Below are 21,813 nucleotides of genomic sequence, written 5' to 3' on the forward strand. Positions count from 1 at the left end.
TCTCTCTCTAGATATACACACACACACAAATATTTACTACACTGTGTGTATTTATATGATTATTTCTGTACGTGCACATATATAGCTACATTTTCAGGCACTGAGAGTTAATTATAACATATATAGCAATTGTAACTCTACTAGGTGCTTCACAGACTTGAAAGGTGTTCAGCCAGTTACTGAAGCAGCACACGCCATCTGGCATTTACCCTTTCAAATCAGATAGCCACGTTGTACTTAAGTATGTGATTTTTACATACAAGCAAAAGCAGCATCTGCCTGAAGACAGCAGGATAATACGGCCTACAGCGAGCAGTCCAGCTGTATTGCCAAGTCAGAAGTGGGCTACGCACGCAAGCAGAGGAATTCATTTGTCCTTTTTACACAATCTCTTTCTCCTGCTGCAGAGAGTAAGAGGATCCTGCCAGAAACGTCTGTAGTGTTGTTTCTGTGGCGGTGGTAATATGCGCAGTGTGGGCACTTAAATGTCCATTCCAATTCTAAATGCCAGTGCTGGTATGAAAGTTAACATGCTGGGTTGCATTTCTATTCTGGGCGCTCCCAGCACAGAAGTATTCTGGGTGGTAATCTTTGAGGGGATGCATGCTGAGGAGAGGAAAAGAGAGCTTTGTCCCTCTCCCTAATGCTGAGAAATCAGAGAGGAGAGGAGGCAGCCTCCACTGCCCAGAGAAATCTACAGTCTGGAGACCAGGCTCTCTCTTGCAAGTAGGTTTTGGAACAAACACAGAAAATTAAGTCTAAGGAAGCCCAGAATAACATGAGAAAACAAATATGACAGGAAGGCACAGGCAGCCAAAATTTTGAGTTCAGCACCCTGAAACTACTTCATGTTTGACTGTGTCCCCATCAAAAGGCATGGGGTTTGAACCCAATGGTGCAGTTCTGAACATTTTAAGATGCAGAACTCTAATGGAACTAGTGACATCGTGAAACCCAAACTGTGTACCTGAATAAGTTTCTCTGGCATTTTCCAGATGGTGGAATGATGGTGGAAGCCATCATTACTTATACTCAGAAGATCCAATACCTCATATGCTTCCACAGTACAAGGATCCTGCTTGCACAGTTTCCTTATTCCTTTCAGCTTGTCTTTTGTGGGTTGGCATGGGGAGTTTTGTTTGTTTGTTTTGTTTTTGTAAACAGAGCAGTACTAACAAGAGTGCTCGAGAACAGATGCTGCCCTAGGTCCTTGTTGAGCAGAGGGTGTCAGAATGTACCCGAACAAGCTGGGCCACTGCACTGTTTCATGCTTGAGGGAGCATATAGTTAAAATTATCCCTTTTTTCCCCTATTATCTCTACCATCCCCATGTCCACCAGAACAAATGAGATGAGAGTAAGTCACTTGTGTGATTTTGTAGCCCTGTGTATTTTGACTCCTTTCAGTGGAGCTTCTCAAAGCACTTAATACGTTTCAGATAATGACGCTTCACACCACCTCCTCAAGGTATGGCAGGGAACAGAAATAAGGCCCACATGCACATATACATGTGCACATACACTGAGGGTACCAAAAGGAGGCAGGGCCAACATTTAAAAGCTGGGTGCTTAATCTATTCTAGTCTGAAATTTTGAGCTGGGTGACTAGGTGAAAACCACACAGGAAACCAATGCCAGACTAGTCCCTCCCTCTTACCCTGAACACATGGAAACACACTTGAGAGTCAGAAAGACATAGCTAGTCAGTGGCAGCCCACAGCCAGTACTCAAAGGGGAGCTCTGGCCCATACAGATGCAATAATATACAGACACACACAATAACATACATGCTCACACCTACACAGATACCCCAAACATTTGGATATCCCAGAAAAATATGAAGTTATCTTCATTTACCATAGATTTTGGAACAGGGTATCTTCATTGAAACCAAACAACGGAAGCATCCAATCTCCCTGCAGCATCACAAATCAGAATCAAAAAATGGAAAGGGCCTAATACTACTTGCAAAGAAGCACTCTGGTGCCTCACCTGTTAAAGAAGAACATGCCTTGCTAAGGTAGGAGTTCACGATCCACCACACCAGCAGGGTATAACAGTTGTATTTCAGACTCTATGTCATACTGAATAAATCCCATTCTCTCTCGTATCAGCATGTATCTCGCACTACAATTATGAGGACAGCCACCTCCTGAAGCCACAGTTCAGACCCATGTCCAGTATTCCAGCTGTGACTGACTGACCCAGTAGCATGAATCACCTATTTTAGTCTGCAAGCATTTATTCAGACTGTTCTCTAACATGCACAGCCAGCACCTCTAGGTGTTTGCTTTCCTCTGTTGTTCACAGAAAGGTTGTGGTTTTTTGTTGTGTTCAGTGACATGATTTTCTGGAATGCAGGTAATATCATTTGCTTAGAAAAAAGCCACAACTTTTTATTCTTTCTTCTTTTTTTCTAATATCACAGACTAGGAGAACAGTGAATGTAAGGTTAAATACTTCTCCCCTATATCTGAAATTTGGTAATAGCCTCCTCACAGAGGGAACAATATGGCTTCCTGTCTGCCTACCCAAGATGGGCCTGTTGCTACTGGACAAGAGATATTTGGGTCAGGAAAGGCATGAACAATTTTTTTTATTTTCATCTCCTTTAGTTTTCTCATTCAAACTTTACATAAATTTGGAATTAACACTACTAACTGTTCAGTACTGTTTTAACACAATTTTTTTTATTTAGCCATTTTTGCTTTTGATACCGTGCCCTTTCACAAACCATGCAATGGAAGTGGCTTCAGAATCCCTGTGGGGTTCCCTCCAGGAATAATAGGCAGTAGAGGCCAATCCCAACTGTAGAGTGCTGCCTAGCAGGAAGCACTTGTGTGATTACAGCAAAGACAAATCATGGTTGTCTATACTCACCCCTTCGAGATCACCTACCTACTCCTCATCTGCACTAAGAAAATCAGACATTAAATAGTATGGATCTCTGTTTAGAGATAATGGCTAAAATGCCTAAACACCAAAGGACACATACATCTTCAAATGTTTGTAACTTACACAAAGGAACAAATCCTGCACCCACCAAAATACAAAATTCCCGTTGACTTCAAAGAGGGGAGGCTCCATTCCAGGAAATCCAGATGGATGTTCATCAAGGAAACCCATGGAAACATTGCATCTGAGGACCAGGCTCTTTTTATGCTATCAAATGCCCACAACAAATTACACCAGTGGTGCAACACAACAAAATTAACCTTACACTAGGCTCCTTAACATGTGTTTTTCAGAATACTGAAAAGTTTCTTCCAACTACATTTTAAAGCAATATTTTTGACTCATTGCCCCAAACAAATTATGTTAAGGAGATTCGCTAACTGAATATATTCTCTGAACCCTTACGTGAATGTTATACAGGATAGCACATATACACATGTACAAAATTCCAGGATATATTTTTATAATAAACTCCTAGAAAGTTTCAGAAAGGAGCTCTTCTATGTCATGAGCTAAAAATTGCATTTGTATTCAAAGGCATGTTACACTCATGCTAATACAACTAGACAATGTGAATTTTCAAATTCAATTATGGAGCAACCCCGTAGAAAAGGCTGAAACTTAGTTCCTGTCTTAATGCCATAAAATTTCACCTGATTTCTCAAAGAAACACAACTTAAAAATTTGTGGACTGTAGCTCATCACAGAGTAAAGCTTTTTCTGAGAAGTTTAAAAAACATAAGAGGAGGATTTGGGCTTTTTCATTTTCATGAACCTATTCTAACCTGTCTTATCTGCCCTGTAGAAGAACAATTATAAGAGGAACCTTGACAGTCTGGAGAAATGGGCTGACAGGGACCCTCATTAAGTTCAACAAAGAGAAGTGCAAAGTCCTGCACCTGGGGAGTAACAACCCTGTGCACCAGTACATGCTGGTGGCCAATCAGCTGGAAAGTAGCTTGTCAGAAAAGGACCTGGGGTTCTGGTGGACACCAAGTTGAACCTGAACCAGCAATGTGCCCTTGCAGCAAAGAAGGTCAGTGATATCCTGGGCTGCATTAGATGAAGTATTGCTAGCAGGTTGAGGGAGGTGATCGTTCCCCTCTACTCTGCACTGGTGAGGCCACACCTGTAGTACTGTGCTGCCCAGTTCTGGGATCCCCAGTACAAGAGAGAAATGGGCATAATGGAAAGAGTCCAACAAAGGACTAAGATGGATAAGGGACTGGAGAACCTCAGGTGTGAAGAAGGGTTGAAGGCGCTGGGACTGTGCAGCCTGGAGAAGAGAAGGCTTAGGGGAATCTCATCAGTGTATATAAATACCTGAGAGTGCAAAGAAGACAGAGCCAGGCTCTTTTCAGTGGTGGCCAGTGACAGGGCAAAGGGCACACACAGAAACACAGGAGGTCCCCTCTAAATATTAGGAAACACTTTTTCACTGTGAGGGTGACCAAGTACTAGCACAGGTTTCCCAAAGAGGTTGCAGGGTGTCCTTCCTTGGAGATATTCAAGGGCCATCTGCACATGGTCCTGGGCGACCAGCTCTAGGTAGCCAGGCTTGAGGAGAAGCTACGGACTAGATGAGCTCCAGACGTCCCTTCCAACCTCAACCACTCTGATTCTGTGAATTTTTAATATTTTTCTTCCCCATTGGACAGAAGCAAGTGAAGGAAAGAACATTAAAAAGAATCACCTTTAACTATGTAAAGACTAATAAAGAATATTTACCTTGTTTTCTTGGGCTTCAGGTTTTTCTATGTCTTATCTAACAGAAGAGGGAACTAAAAAGGGAGACAGATGAGGAAAATAAGCCCCACATATAGTGGCTGAGCTTGGGAGGGCACAAGAGGAACAGTAGAGGAAAATAGAGGACCTGGAATGACATCCTGCCTTGAAGTGAACTAATTTCAGCCATGATCACAATGAAGCAGAGTAAGGAATGGAGGAATGTAATTTCCATTTTCTTCCATTATCCATTTTGCAAATGGACTTGGAATCTGCATGACAAAGTCTACTTCGAATGGCCTAGTAAGCCTTTCACTCTTTCATTCATAGTAAAGAAAAAAAATCAGAATTACCAAAGCAGTTGAGTTCAAACACCTTTTCAGTGCAGAGCTGTCACCCTGAAACACTGCAGTAATTTCTGTAAATTTTTAAAGAACGACTTTAAGGTCAAGAGTCTGGGAAGGAGACTTAAGGGTTTCCATCAGTTTCTGGCAATTCTGCACTGTTAACTGCTACTATCGCTTGTACATCCACCTTCTGTAGTCACCCTCAGGTTTCGCTAACTAACCATTAACATGGTAACTCAGTAAACATACCAAGAACATGTACTAATTACTGAAGCCCACATATGTGTTCAGAACTGTATACCTAGGCCACTTTTAAGTTGACCCATCTCTCAGTTGCTTACACAGGTGATCTGGTTTAGAAATGCCAGAAATTAAAAGATTTAAGAAATCGCATAGCAGACAGGTCCTTTGGAAAAACACATTTTAAAAATCCCTGGGAACTACAGATTACAGAGCAGGCCACACCTCTGTAAAGGACACGCACTACTGTAGACTTCTGCATGAACAGGCTTAGATCTGTTCAGGACTGATTAATGCAGATGAACATCTAGGACATGATCCAGGTCACAGGCATCACTAGAAGCTGTTTTACTGTACACCGTATGCAGAGTTGGGCAGCATTCCTAGAATTTTCACAAGTAATAACATTATTATTTTAATAAAAACACTGTCAGAACTTCCACAATACTTCGCGACGAGCAAACTCACTAGCCACATTTGTGAAAGGCTTAGATGATGGTAAATGAATGCCATATTCATAAGCATTTGAGAGTGGAAGTAACCATCTTTGTCTCATTCAGTCAATTGTCAAAATTATCTTCAAAACACGGGATTTACCTGTGTCCTTCTTTCCACATCTCCATTCGTTTCTTCCCTAACCCTCTAGCATTATAACCAAAAAGTTCAATAAGTGTTTGCAATTATGTCACCAGCTCTACCCTCCCTGCTGAAAAGCTACCTAAGACCTCTTTCACGGGCACAAGCAGTCGTTCTCAGGTAAAGATGAAGAATTTCAAGAGCCATGACCGTGGAAGAGCAGGAGGTTGGGCAGAGAAAGCCTTTCTTTCTGGGAAGATAAAGAAAGCAGCTTTGCAGCTGACTCTGTAAGCAGAAAGTTCTGCCCTACTGAGGTCCTCCATGACAATTTGGTAGCCCTATTGAGCTGCAGCCCTAGTTCTAACAAAATAAGCAGGGTGTGCATTTGAAATACGGATGGGACTGGTGGTGAACTTTTTTTTTGGTAACATAAATCATTTAAGTTTCCTTAGGTACCTAGCATACCATCACTGCATAACAGAGAGGTACAACATGAGAACAAGCAGAGAATCAAAGTAGGTAGAGTATGAAAGATTAGGCATTTTGTTCAAGCACCAGAAAGAATGTAAAGGCCACTGGAAATGGCTTCTCTGTTAAGCTTTCTCTCTCCTCCTCTTCCGCTATAGAGTAGCGGCATGACCAAATCAGAAAACAAGACTTGTTTATAAACCAGACTGAAACAGCTTAAGTATTTTTTATTGACCAAGCAAAGCAGGCAGAAGCACAAAACAGGAACGGTATGTTTTTAAATACTTTTACAAGGGGAAAAAGTTAAGTAATGCTGTTGCTAGCAGCCATGCAGTTCATGCAAGAAGTGACTTTAAAAGGCAGGGGATGCATAAGGAGAATGGCCTCTGCAGAGCAAAGCAGCATCACAACACGCCTCCAGATTACTTCATGCACAGGATTGACAAGTCTTTTAAATATTAAGGGCTGTGTTCTACTCTAATTCCACACATGGGACTCCCATTAATGTCAGTGGGTGTTTCACATAAAGCACAAGAATAGAAAACAGCCCTTGGCATCTTTTAGTATTAAAGAAAAAAGATTTCAATAAGTTTACTTAATCCATCAAACTGGCAGACTCTAGCATTAGCTCCTGTGATAGTGCTGTCAATGCTTGGTCAAGCCTAAAAAACCTTCAAGCTTAAGCAAGTCTTGACGCAGCAGAGAAGCAGAAGCTCAAGATGGCCAACTGTAGGAAGTAAATAAACTTTTAAAAGCAAAGAGAATAAAGGATTAAAGGATAAAGAAAATTATTTTTCCCCTTTATATCAACTTTTTCCAGAGAAGTAGTATATGTTTCTGAAAAAGAAACCATGAGCTTGGCAGGCTGGGTGAAAAAAGAAAAGCAGAGACAAGTTTGCGGGGAAGCGGGGAGTGTAGCTGCTAATCCTGCTAAGGGAGTTTTGCATTGACTTTAGTGTATTGGGGGCATACGGACTTTTTGACCTAGTTCCCTTGATAGCTAGAGTTAAAGGTCTCAAGTATATATTTTAAGCCCATGGGAGGAGTTGATTTGTGCTTGAGAGAGTATTTTGCTGTCAGATGCCTAAGTCAAAGCTTTATCAAATGCTGTCGGCAAGGGGGGCAAGCATAGGACAACTCTGCTAATGCCTTCCCCCCATTGCTGTCCTACCCTCACATTCCCAATACGAGCAGTCTCTTGACCACTGGTCCCTGTTGCATTTTTCATTTTAATTTTTTGTTTAGAGATCATAGAAGGCCCATGCACTTTTTAGCCTAGTTTTTTGTTGGCTTAGTGGATACCATTTTGAGTGGAGCGTGCTTGGCTCTGGGGTACTATCAAGTGACCTGGTTACTTTGAAAGATAGCGGAGCCAAATCTGAACTATTAGGTCCCATCTCATTGCCATATTTAGTATCCATCTGGTTCAATTATCACTCAGGGCTGCACTGTGGGATTTCTGTAGCAGAGAAACTGCCATAGGTATATGGCCTGACTGACAATTTAGCTAGACAAGCCTGTGGAAATTGTGTAAGACTTGCAGGATACATGGCATTAGTAGCATGACCTTGGTACATAAAAGATTTGAGGCAATTTAAACTGTATTACCGTCACGCAAAGGAGACAATTTGAAGAAAGCAACAGGGTAGAGATACAGGTAGTTGTTGGACAGTGTTATGCAAGCCTTTTCTCTCCCCCTGGATATACTGTTATACTTTATTTATAGCAGTAAAAGCATCTGAGCACAAACAGCATTTGAAGACAAAGTTAAAAATATTACAGAATGACGAGCCCTACAGCCAACTGTATCCAACAAGTCTGTTCTCCCTTTATTTCTTTCTTCTAATTCAGTATATGGCTGGCTTATTTGCACCCATCCGTTTAGCACATGAGCAGTAACAAAGCATAGCAGTCATCGTGTTCTACTCCCTCCTTGTTCAGTTGTTCTTTGGGATGAGCTCCCTCTTACTCATCACTGTCTTTCTTCCCTGTGTAGTTACATCAATCTCTCCTTGGATTGCTATTGAGGAAAAGCAATTGTCCAGAAGTAGAAGTTACATGTAGCTCTGAATGGGGCAGCTTCCCAGTGTTCATTATAATCAATGGAATCTCTTTCATTGACTTCTGTAAGAGATGGATCAAAGCAAGACCCTTTCTTTAAGGTCCTTCTGAACAAATTTCACCTGAAAATGCCAAGATGCTTCCTGCCAGGAAATCTACAGAGAATTCAGGCAGAACTCTGTTTTCAGTTTCACAACAAACTCCGATAAAGTGAATTGCCTTCTGTGGTTTTCCAGTGTCGATTCCAATTATGGCTAATGCTGTGTAAACCCTAGGCTTAAAAAACTACATCAAGAAAAGTAGGGTGAAGGTCAGCATGCACATGGGAAGCACCATGATTTTGGTTTGAATTCCTTTTGGGGTAATGATTCTCAAACCTACTTTGTTTACAAGTCAAGGAAGGTGGAAAGGTTACACTGGAAGTGGTTTGAAGAAGTCCTTGCAAGAGGCAGAGGCACAGCAGAATACATAAAATCATTCTAATGATATGCACAGAAAATAAAGTCACCCTTAACTACTTCCTCAGTAATCCTCCAAAAAGACTAATACAAGCACATGCTGATTCACATCCCCTGAATTCAATGGAGGAACTGAGCACTTCAGCATGAAAAGTCTTTGCTTGAACAGGCCTTATATTTGCAAACAGACACTGTTACGAATTCTTAACCAGTTCCAATGCTATGGGAACCACTGCAACTTAAAAATATAAATCTACTCTAGTAGAAGGAAACTCATTTGGACCACTGAGGACTCATTACTAAAACTATCCTCCTTCCCTTCCCTGCTTTAACATATACAGTCTTGTTGAATCCAATGGGGCAATTCCCATGAGGAGAGCCTATTTTTGGAAAGAAAGTTTTCATCATTGCTCAACAGCCATACTAGATCATGGCAGAAGAGTTTGATCTAGTTAAATTCCTGCCAGGCATAAGCTTCTTAAACAACGTCAAAGTTTCTCCTTCTCTAGACTCTACCTGCTGCTCTGGGGAAAAAAAAATATTCAAGTATCTAAGTAAACCATCAGCTTGAGTATATAAATTAAGTATATACATTCTTCATAAACAGGACTCCTAATAGTACATTTAAATTATAACTTGCACTTTTGCAGCATCCCCATGGAGTTAATTTTAAAAATGAATGAATGAAATAATGCCACTAAATTACAGAATTTCTTACACACCCCCCTACACTGGCTTATCTGGTTTTAATGTCTAGGACTTACACAGTTGCAAACTACAGCTGTTTAAATGACAACTATTGTTCACTGCATGATATTTGGTGAAAAAAGTGCTGAAGTATGAAATCCATTAGTGCCGCATATACCATACACTGCATTTGCAAAGGCTTACTTCAGGGGGGAGGGAAATTCCTCTCCACAGATAAATACAGCTTTTAAAGTTTTTATTATTATTATTATTTTCTTCCAATATCTATTTTTTTGGGAACATCTCTATCTGCTGGTATCCTGAAACTCAATGAAATACCTCAAGGCAAGTATTTGTTTGCTATTTCCTGTTGGAACAGTGCAAGAATGTTCTTTGTGTTATTTGAAGTAAGCAGCAAAGATGGCAACAACACAGGCGTGACTTCACTTCCTTGGTGAAAGAGAAATTCCAACATATATTTAATACATATTTATCCGCTGTATAATTAAAAAGGCAGCCTAAATAGAACAGGCACTGATAAGTACTTGTTATTGAAAAGGGCACATGAAACAAGAGGAGCATGCACCAAAGTGCAGTGGAGCAGAATCAGAGGTGAGGTCCTACCCATCAGCTCCCATAGAGACCACTGAACAGCCAGCTCCAAACTAGGACAGCAGTCCCGTGGTTTTTGCCCAGTTTAGATTCCTATAGACTCTAGTGTCTGCAGAACATGTGCAAACCAAACCAAACAGTAAGAGAAACTATAGCAAATTCTGTTTCTCTGTGGTCCTTTCCAAGCGGTTCGGAAACCAATTGTGCGACCACCTGCCATAGAAAAATGTTGTTCTGGGTTCCTGCCACTCCTGGAAACTGAATAAATGCTAATTTGGATGAGGATAGCTTCCTTTTGCAATGCTTAATTTGCTCTGTGATCCCAAGCTGAGAGAGAATCAGGCCAATTATATCGAGTGCAAACATTACAAAGAAGCATCATGCGCTTTAAATAAAATATTCTTTATGTATTTATGAATGATCTAGCCTGCTTTTGAATGAAAATTCAAATACAGGGAAGAAAAGGAGTTTAAGTAAAGCTATACTCTCATTCACACTCAGTAAAACTGTGATTACCTCTTTTTCTCTTCATGAAATAAACTACTACTCCTCTAAAGTCAATTTACAAGAGCCTCAGCTTATAAAAAAAACCCTCCTCCTCACACAAAAACATTCAAAACAAACCTATCTAGACAAAAGGCCCAGTTTCCCTATTGCTTTGTGCTAGGGTGGAAAAAAACAGTTGTCTGCTACATTAGTGAGAAATAACAACTTCAGAGAGTCAGACACATGCTGAAATGTTTCAGTTGAAATCAAACTCTGAGAAATTTTTTAAATGTTTTCAACACATCAGCATGAAGCATCGACCTAGTTGGAATCACTTAGATCTAAAGCAAATGCACTGATTGTTTTCACAGCATGCTTTTCTTCTTCAAGCTGCAACAGGCAGACTGGCAACTGCTGTTCGGAAAGGTTTTCAGCCCCCTGCCTTGGTCTACTGTAGCCTATGACACGATCAATACCAGGGTTAGAAGGCAGAGGAAGCTAAGGAAAGATTATGAAGATGAGGTGAGTGACAGAATTGCCTTAGAGGATTTGTTCTCTCTCTCTCTCACCTTGAGTCTTTTCTGCTGCAAACAAAGATGGAGAACCATCCCAATTCTTTCTCTGAAAGTGGACAGAGATGGCAGGGAGACCATGTGGCGTGAGTGCAGATAGCTCTCAGTGCACTTAGGAACATTCTGCTCAACTGACAGAACAAGAAAGAAGATCCTGACGGCAGATGTCTTTTTCTTTGTCAGGGTGGGATAGAGATACTGCTAAAGAAAGCTTTTCTCTCATTAATCAGTATAATTAATATGCATGGTGAGAAAAAGTTTACAGCAAAATAAAACTTGAGCATTCTCCTTTAATCATTTCACCTCAACCCAGCCTGTGCTATCTGCAGGTATCTCTGCTCCAGACCCATCCGATAGGGACCATCATCTTTCAAACAATCCCCCTCCCTTTGCACTGGTGCATAATGAGAGCGCGATTCAGACACCAGTCTTGCTTAATATGCCACTGCAAACGATGCTTTTGCTGCCACGTTGTAAAGATCTTAACAGCTTTCAGTTGTTCAGGTACCACATTATTAAAGAATTTTTATAGTAACCCTAACAACTTTAATACAGTGCAGCTCTTGTTAGAGTCTTCATGACTGAAAATGTGATTTTAAGCCCCTTGCTGGAGATATCATGCTGTTCTGCTGCTCTATCCCACCACCGGTTTGCAGAGATAGATGACTTAGCTTGAACTTAGTGCAGTAGTGTGAGAATGGATGGAAAGAAACAGTTCAAGGGGAATTAGAGAGAAAGAAGGCCCCGTTTATGCCACTATCTGTTTGTTCTTTTCAGTTCAGCATAGAAGAATCCCAGAAGAAAAGCATATTTGGACATTAACAGCATGCAGCAGACAGAATATTGTTGAGATTCAGTCAATCCACATTTATATATTAATATGATAGAAGATAGGAAACGGAACAGAGAAATCCAGCTTTTTTTCTCCCTTTAGTGACATGACTTTTATATTGTTATTTAAGTGATCTTCAGCACAAGAAAACTATTTACTGTAGGTTAGATAGACTCAAGTTCAGTACATCAACCAGGATAGGGTTTCCTAGACCCATGGCACAGGCTTGTGAAAGCATCGCTCCAATAGAGGTAATGGAAGTAACCCCACTGCAGACCTTTTGTTTGTAAATGGTTACAGCACCGTTATTTATGCTATGCCTATGACTGTGTAATGCTTCACACCCAAACAGACAGAAAACTCTCTCAGTCCAGGTACAGAAGAAAACACAAGCTAGCAGTCAATAAAGGATGAGCCCTCCAATATGCATCACTATGTTTTAGTCCAGCTCCATCATCTTGAACGTGGTATTAGCAGGAGCTACAAAAGTTAGACACTTTGCTCTCCTCAAGAGCAGCACAGTGGAAGCAAACAGCAGAATAGGTTGAGGAGGGCTTTTATTATTTGTTTAAAACATTTTAATAAAGCAAGAACAGGAGAGATGACAGGTGGAACAGTAAGGGGTGCAGCATGGGGCCCACCCGCACAGGGAGGCACAGCCCCAGGATGAGCACCCTGCCAGCACCAGTGCTGTCTGGGCCAGGCACTGAGGGTGAGCACACGCCAGCCTGGCACTACACAGGGCCTCCTGCAGCAGCCACACAACCACAGCAAGGGCTGGTGTGCCTCCCCATCCTGCATCGCTCACTCCTATCCCTCCTTTTCTTCTGCAGTAACCCAGCAAACATACTTTCACCTCCCCCAACAGTACCTCTTGGATTCACTTCCCCATAGGTTTGCTTAACAAAAGACACCCAAGTGACCCCCTTCCCACGCTTGGCCACCATCCCTATGTCTGCTCCCACACTCTGGGCCCCAACTGCCCCAGACCATGGGGCTGACTCAGGGCATCACCCCAGGGCCCCACTACATGGTACTCTCACAGAATTGTAGGGGTTGGAAGGGACCTTCAAAGATCATCTAGTCCAACCCCCTTGCCACAGCAGGGTCACCTAGAGCAGGCTGCACAGGAACACATCCAGGCGGGTTTTGAATGTCTCCAGAGAAGGAGACTCCACCACCTCTCTGGGCAGCCTGTTCCAGTGCTCTGTTACCCTCAAAGTAAAGAAGTTTTTCCTCATGTTGAGATGGAATTTCCTGTGTTCCAGCTTGTGCCCATTGCCCCTTGTCCTGTCACCAGGCACCACTGAGAAGAGTCTGACCCCATCCTCTTGACACCTGCCCTTTAGATATTTGTAAGCATTGATAAGATCCCCTCTCAGTCCTCTCCTCTCCAGGCTAAACAGACCCAGGTCTCTCAGCCTTTCCTCCTAAGAGAAGTACTCCTATCCCTTGATCATCTTTATAGCTCTGCTCTCCAGTAGTTGCGTGTCCTTCTTGAACTGGGGGGCTCAGAACTGGACGCACTACTCCAGATGTGGCCTCACCAGGGCAGAGTAGAGGGGGAGGATGATCTTCATTGACCTGCTGGCCATGCTCTTTTTAATGCGCCCCAGGAGACCATTGGTCTTCTTGGCCACAAGAGCATATTGCTGCCTCATGGTCAACTTGTTGTCCACCAGGACTCCCAGGTTTCTCTCTACAGAACTGCTTTCCAGCAAGTCAGCCCCTAACATGTACCAGTGTATGGTGTTATTCCTATGTAGGTTGTCAGTTCACAAAATCAGTTAGGGGAAAAAAAAACATCCAAAGCTTGCTTTGTTTTTTATAAATATGAGACAGAAAGCATCATCTGGCTGCAAGAGGTGCGTTGTCAAGCTGCCATCCACACTTCAAGAAGTTCCTGACATGAGACTGGAGACAAAGAAATACATTTATTCATCCCCATGAAGTTGAAGGCTTTTCTTTTGGGGAGGGAGTTCCCCACAGATGAGTGTCTCTTGATAGTATCATTTGTGATCAGGCAATATATTTAGTAATTGTGTCATACTGACATCTGAGGTTTCAATTAATCCAGGCTCAGAGCAAGAGAGAAGTTTCACATGTCAGAGCACTTCCTCTCTTACATTGCAGTGAGGTGCTTGGGCTTTGGGCAGAGGGGTCTGTCTTAGTTTTTTGTGCTCATCTTTACAGCAACCATCTTTTAAACCTATAATGTAACATGCAGGTGATAGACTTGAACTGAACCTCTTGGCCGAATGGATTTTTGCCAAGGCTTGAAGATCTTTGGAAACCAATATACAGGGTCAATACTGTAAAAAAAAAAAAATCACTGAGAACTTGTAATCACTGTAATTTGACAATTAAACATGTGTGTATTTATTTCAACTTTATCTCGCTAAGTACCAGACTCAAAACACATCCCCCACTAAAAGGCATGGTATTTAACTCTGTCTCATGTGAAGAATGACTACAAAGTCCACGTGGACTCCCACTTAGCCCCTCAAAGTGACACATACAGATACTTAATTAATGTAAAGGCTCTTCTGCACAGAAACTAATTTCAAGCTCAAAAACTAAACCCACCATTTTTCAGCTGCTTCCTACCAAATGCAAGCTGGATACTAACTTTTGCTTGAAGTTACACAATCAGAAACAACATGGCAAAGCAGCAGATCTGTAACAGACATGTTGTTTGTTGAAAACTCCCATTACATCCTGAGGAGGAAGACAGCATAGGCCTACACCAAAAAGTAGCACCAGTGTGAGTAGCATTGGGGGGATTGAATGAAGGGAGAAGGAAGATGGCAAAGCATCTTGCTCCACACAGCAGAAATACCGCCTACTCCTTTGGAACCTGGGTCAGAGGCATCCTTCCACATGGGGTCACTTACACAGGCACAACTTGAACATGTATCTCATGGTGACAGTGGGACGACTGCTCAGAACCTCAGCTGGACACACCTTGGGTTTCCTAAGAGCTTTCATCTTCAACTCCTCTGGCATAGTACCAGCACCACCACTGGTTCCCTTTGGCACTCACAGCTTCTCTAGAGATTTCATGCGTGGCACTGGACAGACAGAGGAGAGCAAGGAGGCTACCTTTAAGTGATTAGGGCTGCCTACAAGCATATAAGCACTTCCAGGCCTTCATTTCCCCAGTAAATTTGCCTGGACAGTATCTGGAAGCATAAAGAACAACAAATGAAGAACCTAAACTTTTTACTGTGAAGAAATTTAGCAAACCAACTATTGCCTACGAAAAGCTGTTTAAGGTTGTTCATTTTTACCTTAGACAACCTTTTTTTTTTTTACATTTGGTATTTGTTATTACTACATCATTACACACCCTAGCAAGCCAAGCATCAGAAAGATCAACACCTTCAATTTCTCACTATAACTTTGCTTAAAAGAATAGTAAAACAACAGCCATTGCTGACAGCTGATTAAAAAAAAAAAACAAACAAGCAAGCCTACTCCATATATCACTATGCATATATATTAAAGAACTATTTGCTGCTACACAACCAGAACTTCAGACACACCAATAATTCTTAATTCATGAGCACCCAGTTCCAGGTTCTACAAAGTGATGCGAGTTTTGGACATGGGGCACTTGGCAAGTTCTGAAAACAATGGTCGAAAGGAGGTTGAGATGACATGGCTAAACCAGAGGCCTCAATTCACTAATAATTTCTTTGCATTGTTCAGCATTAATCACTATGAAGTGATTATGTATTATTATGAAATAATACTCGAGGGGACAAACTCTTTATAAAAGTGGAACTTTTTTTGCAAGATGCATTTCCCTTCCCAACTACTACTCAACTCACATAAAAATTTCGTGACAGTCAGTACTTGTTCTGTGAAAAAGTTTAGTATAATGGTATTTTAAAAAACTTTTTTGTAGGGAAACATATATCCTCACATACCGGATGATTCAGAAAAAAATAAATCAAGATAATACTTCATATAAGGAAAAAAACCTCTTTGGACTATTTAATAGTATACTGCACTATTAACATGTCTCCTCCTCTGAAGGAGGAAAGCTGGAGCATTTCCAACCCTCAACTTTGGTACTTTGCTTAGGACACTCAGGCTTTGGAAATTCATTTGCGAGAATTAACCTGCCAGCTAGAATTTCAAAAGTAGCTTTTCAAACAATTATTTGTTTATAACTGCTATATAATCAAAGGCACAGTTCATACGTCCTAATGTAAGAGTTACTTACAAGAGTTCAAGAAGACTTTCCAGTGTAGCTCACAGTCCTTGCCTTCCTTTATAGTACTTAGAAAACAGGCTTTAGAGTGACTAGCTCAGACTTTGACATATGATTTTTAAAATGCCTAAGTCAGAGCAGATGAATGCCATATGAGAAGTTAACAATCAGAAGACAGACACACATTTAAGAAGTCTAACCATAATTATAGGTTGGAGGAGGAAACTTACTGACTGACAATTATAAGATTTGTAAAACATGCAAGTACATCTGGAAAATTGAAAATTCTTTAAAAGTTTCCCCAAATTATGTAGATGGAGGTATGCCAGGCAATTCTTCCATTAAAATATATAATTGTACAAAGTGCAACATCCCTCCAGGTACCAGAAACATGCTGCAGTTTTATGTTGGTCTCCAAATCTAAGAATTTAAAAATGAATTAAGCCTCTCATTTATGAGATACTTGTAATGATTTAAATTTAGGAAATAATTGTAACAATTTAAAATCCTTTCAGGTAATATTAACTCTACACTAATTCCTAAAAATTGGGCTAAGTGCTAATTCCCGTTTGCACAGCAACAATCTTTTTATCAGATGAAAATGACAAACTTCTGAACGGAAAGAAAGAAATACCAAAACGTGTTTAAATCTGATCTTGAAAAGAAGTATCTTTCCCTTCAGAGGAACTGAATCAACATGTAATGGTCAATTATGCTATACTTAGGCAAGGACTGTAAGCATACTGAAGTCTGTATGTCTGTCTGGAGGCTTATATACAGCCAGCATCTTATATGAATACATGTCTTTAAAATTTAATAGGTTGTATAACAGAAACAAACAGAAGTAAAACAGATGTTCTGTAGAAGTGAATGCATCACTTGTGCATATCCCTATACAATATTTCTGTTGAAGCTAATCAGATGACATTTGGACAACTCAACATTGATCCCAAAGGTAGATTCAAGTTGGTAAGGGTGATTACATACCTATAGCCCAGGTAGCAGGAAGAGAAGACTACTGCATGAAGCCTTCTGTGAAGATCCCCACACTGACTTCATTTGCCCATTCAGAGGTTAGGCCCTAATCCAGCAAAGGACTGCAACATGCCCTGAACTTTAAGGGTATGAGGAATATCACTGACTTCAGCAGGGCTCAAAAATACTGAGACTAGAACAACATTATTGAAGAAAATCCATTTGAGCCTGACAGCAAATCATTTGAAGTTCACTGCCATAGTAACTTTTAAGTATCACATGGTCCTAATGTACACATTCCAGGAAAACAGGTGTATTAATACTAAAATATTACATAAAACATTAAAATGCTGTATTGAATATTCTTATAAATGGAATATTTAATTAACAGGGATCTTGTGTCAAATATTCTTGTTGCTTCTGAAGCAGTGAATGATTACAGTAAAACACAGGTACTGCCACAGAGCAAGTGGGAGCAGTAAAAGAAAACCACAAGCCTCATCCTTGGAAGATGGGGGTTCTTTCGACCATTAAGAATGAACATACCCTCAGGTTTTTCAGCAGTTATTTTTGAACTTCCTTCATGGTACTTTGGTTATTAGTCAACACATAGCTTTTGGAAGGTAGGAATTTATCCATAACCTCAGTTCATCAAGATCCTTCAGAGCAGATTTGAAATTATTTTGTCCCCAGCACAGGATTTCTGTACCCATAACTACCACAAATTCTCCAGGTGATATCAGTTACTGAATAAGTCCCTGTTGACTTCACTAAAGCCAGAATTTTCACCCTTTTTCCACAGGCTTTTTTTAAATAAGCTTAATAGATTTTGTAGCTTGACAATAAAGTAAAGTTGAATAAGTGCCCTGTGTTTTATTTACACAAGTTTCCATTATGGCATTCTTTATGCAGCAAGATAGTGTTATCTGCTGGTGATTATCTACCATCAGTTCATACTTGTTAAGGGCTTGCACATTATTCCTACCAAGGTAAAAACAGGAGAGCTTTGGAACATGGGAGGACTAAGGTAAACAAAATAATCCCTTGGTAGCAAGGTAATTTTCTTAACTGCAGAGGCAGAACCCAGCTAGAGTAGTGATTAATTCTTTACACTGTCCAAAGCACACTGAATCTTGCCACAAACTTCAATGGATTTTTGGATTAGGCCCTAATTAGTGTTTACACTTGGTCTGACTGTGCTCATGATAAAGGTGTGTTTAGCAATATTGATACCGGCATGTTTAGCAACAGTACCAGAACCACGTCCATGTGTACAGCCTGTGTCTTGAACAAGGTTCTGTATTAAAGTCAAAGGGAGTAAATTTGCCTGCCATTTTATATTCTAGCTCTGTCTCCTTTGGTACAGGAATGGAGTGGGCTATTTTATCAGGTTTTGCTAGGAACCAGCAGATACAAAATGAATGAATGCTTATTGTGAACTATAGAAAGATGGGATATGAAGTGTGCACAATACACCTGAGTTCCATCTACTAATGCCGTTACACAAAGTGGAGTTGCAGTACTGGGAAAGCACTCGAGGGAAGACCATCTCCTAGATCGGGATCGGAAAGAGCGCCTGGTAGAAACACAGAAGTCAGGAGGAGAATAGATGTTTCAAGAGCCAAAGACCACCCCACGTTTCTAAGCACACATTAACATCTGATCTGGTATCTAAATAAGAAACGTGCCAAAAAAAGCAGCCCATACAAGTGCCCCCCCCCCCCCCCTTTTTGGCCTATCAGAGGGCAATGGAAATCTGCCCCAGAGCACTGTTGATACCCTGCCCAAGATCCACATTGGAATGGGTGCATTCCTTTAAACTCCACTGGTAACGCGTTCTCTACTTCCATATACACACTGCCATGTAAAAATTGCTAGGCTCAACTACATATTTTTCCATTTCATCTTACAGGTGGCTGAAGGGCTCAGAAGCAGGGGAACGCTGCATTTGTAAAACACTTCGGAATATATAAGTACACTAAAGAGAGATTCTTTAAGAAAGATACAGACACACTGACATAATATTATCCAAGAATAAAACCCTTTGATGTAGAAGTCCTCTACAAGTAGAGAGCAAAAAAGCAGTCATAGTGAATGCTAATTGTATAAATGCAACACACTTTCTGGTGAGAAGAAAGCTTGTTAGCAATACTGTAATGCAATGCTTGATACAGCACAGCAAAGGACAGATTCTCAAAATAATTCAATTTTTTGCCTGACTGTGATTCTGTTTAGCCTAATAGGAATTTTGCAAGAGGTAGTATCAAAGTTGAGGTATGAGGATGCATCTGTAAGCCTTGGCTTTCTCATGTTTGCTTCTGAAGTGTCAAAAACCTTCATCAGGCTGTTGCGAAGAAGAACCCAATATTACAAAAAAAGAAAAAAGATGAAACCCATACTCTTGCATGCACTGGCAGAATAATTATTTTTTTGTTCCTCCTTTTAAAAACAGCTTTCAGAGATCTCCATTAATGTTCTACTTTTTCATTTGTGATACATCTTTCCTCTTTGATAAGATTTCCACCTATCAGAAAAGTCAGTCTTGAAACTTTTTCTTTTTCAGCCTTCAAACAGTAATCCATGGGAAAGTCAGACACTACCAAAACAAAGAAAAATAACCCAAACACTCTTCCCAAAATTGAACTACATGCTGGAGAACATGCTACATCTTTATCATGGATCTCTGATCTGTATTTTATGACTGATTTAGGACATCAGTCAGAAAGAAGTTACAGTCTTTTAACAATGATTGCCAAAATATTTCCTGACCAACAACTTTTTGCAACAGTCCGCAGCTGATCATAGATTGCCTACATTCCACATGCAATTAGGTTCCCCCAGCGTAACACAGATAGATGAATTCAACTACCACATTTTCTCCAGCATTCCCCACACATCTAGCACAGAGAACCTTACCTACAAAATTAAAGCTCAGCAATGCTGCGATCATGCTTAATCCACTTTTACTGCCTTTCAACTTTGAAGAAAATTGCAAAGAATTCCAATCATGTTACCTCACATTTGAGATCAATGAAAAGGTTCATTGATCACTCGTTGCAGCTAGCAAACAAATACACCAAACTGAGTACAGCACATCAAAAAATTACTATTAATTTTTGTACAGACTGACCAAAAAACTTTTCTCCCTAATTTCTTGTTGTTATCTGTAACTTCATGGGACATTCTCTAGGTAAGTGGGTCCCTGCACCTACCCGAGTCTATTCCTGCACTGCTTTAAAACCTGTGCCTCAGCATAGGGTCAGTTATGACAAGATAGAAACTCTTGTCTGAAACTCAGCAGCACCCCGTCAGTTGCTCTTACCCAGTTTTTTCACAATTACAACATGAGATTTCAGATTAATATATAGTGCAAACTCAACCCCGTTGCAATCAACAGGATCTTTGCTGGTTATTTCATCCATGCTAGGAGACACCCCACAATCCAACAATATTAGCGTTAACCCAGAGAAACATAAACAGCACCTGTCACCACAGCTACAATAATACTTACCTGAACTGGGAAGTGCCAGGAGCAGCAGGAGTCTGGAGCATCCTCAAGACATGGCATTAAAAATGAGACTGTGTTTGCAGACCTGTAGATGCCATCAGCCACACGGCCAGCAGCCTCAGTGCCCTCTTAGTTGGGCCTGGCACCACCTCACGGGCCTGGCACCAGTCACCCAGTAGCACCAGAAGGACAAGGACTGGAGACCATGTTTGGCCCCTCCTGAGGGCACCCACATGTAGAGGACATTTATGCACCTCCTCCACTCCCTCAGCCTGCGTGCCTTCACACAGACTTTCCCCCTCAGGGAAAAAAAAAAAAAATAATAAAAAAAAATCTTAAATCTAGCCTCAATATGAATGAGAATTTAAAAGGCAGAGAAGCACCACATCATACAGCAAACCCTACACTCAGCCCACCCAACTCTTTCTTTACAGAGCAGCACCACAGCTCCAAGAACAGCTTATTGTCTGGCTGCTCGCAGCTTCAGCCTACGGAAATACCAGGCCTGAACTGCCCTGATCAGCCACACCTGGGTCCTCCCCCGCCCAGCCCACGGCCCCATGTAGCCCAGCAATGCCACAGCTGTGCTGGCCCCCAGCTCCCCACAGCCCTGCCACGGGCCCGGTATGGCCTCTTACCTGATGGCTGCCTTGCATGGTGGCCTGAACTCAGCCATCCCCAGCTGCCATGCCGGGCCTGCACTGCTCAGGTACTGTGGGGACAGGCCCCGCTTCCCAAACCTTATGGAGCAGCAGCTCCCTCACACCTGCCTGTGTAGAGGTGCTGCTTGATTGCCACCACAGCTGATGTAAATATATGTTCTTGTGTAATTAGGATCCAGCCGGTGTTGTCCTCTATAACTTTTCTATCTTCTATGTAAATTTAAAAGGGTTCTCACATGGGACTAAGCTTACTCGTGACCAAGAAGCTGTAGTGGAAGTGCCACAGTTAAAACTGCGGGCCTAAAATTTTACAGTGTAAGAGACCTTATAGCAGCTTTCCAGTTATCTGAAGTATCTACAAGAAAGTTAGAGAGGGACTTTTTACAAGGGCATGTGGTGATATGATGGGGGGTAATGGCTTCAGACAGGAA

At 41.3% G+C, this 21,813-nt stretch overlaps 1 protein-coding gene across 1 annotated transcript in view; it reads right to left on the bottom strand.

The window, feature by feature from the left end:
• Nucleotides 1-21,813, bottom strand: part of POU6F2 (POU class 6 homeobox 2) — a 312,926-nt gene that overhangs the window by 276,023 nt on the left and 15,090 nt on the right. The window lies entirely within an intron of this gene.

The sequence above is a fragment of the Rissa tridactyla genome, chromosome 2 (genome assembly GCF_028500815.1).
Source record: "Rissa tridactyla isolate bRisTri1 chromosome 2, bRisTri1.patW.cur.20221130, whole genome shotgun sequence".
In the NCBI taxonomy this organism is placed as follows: Eukaryota; Metazoa; Chordata; class Aves; order Charadriiformes; family Laridae; genus Rissa; species Rissa tridactyla.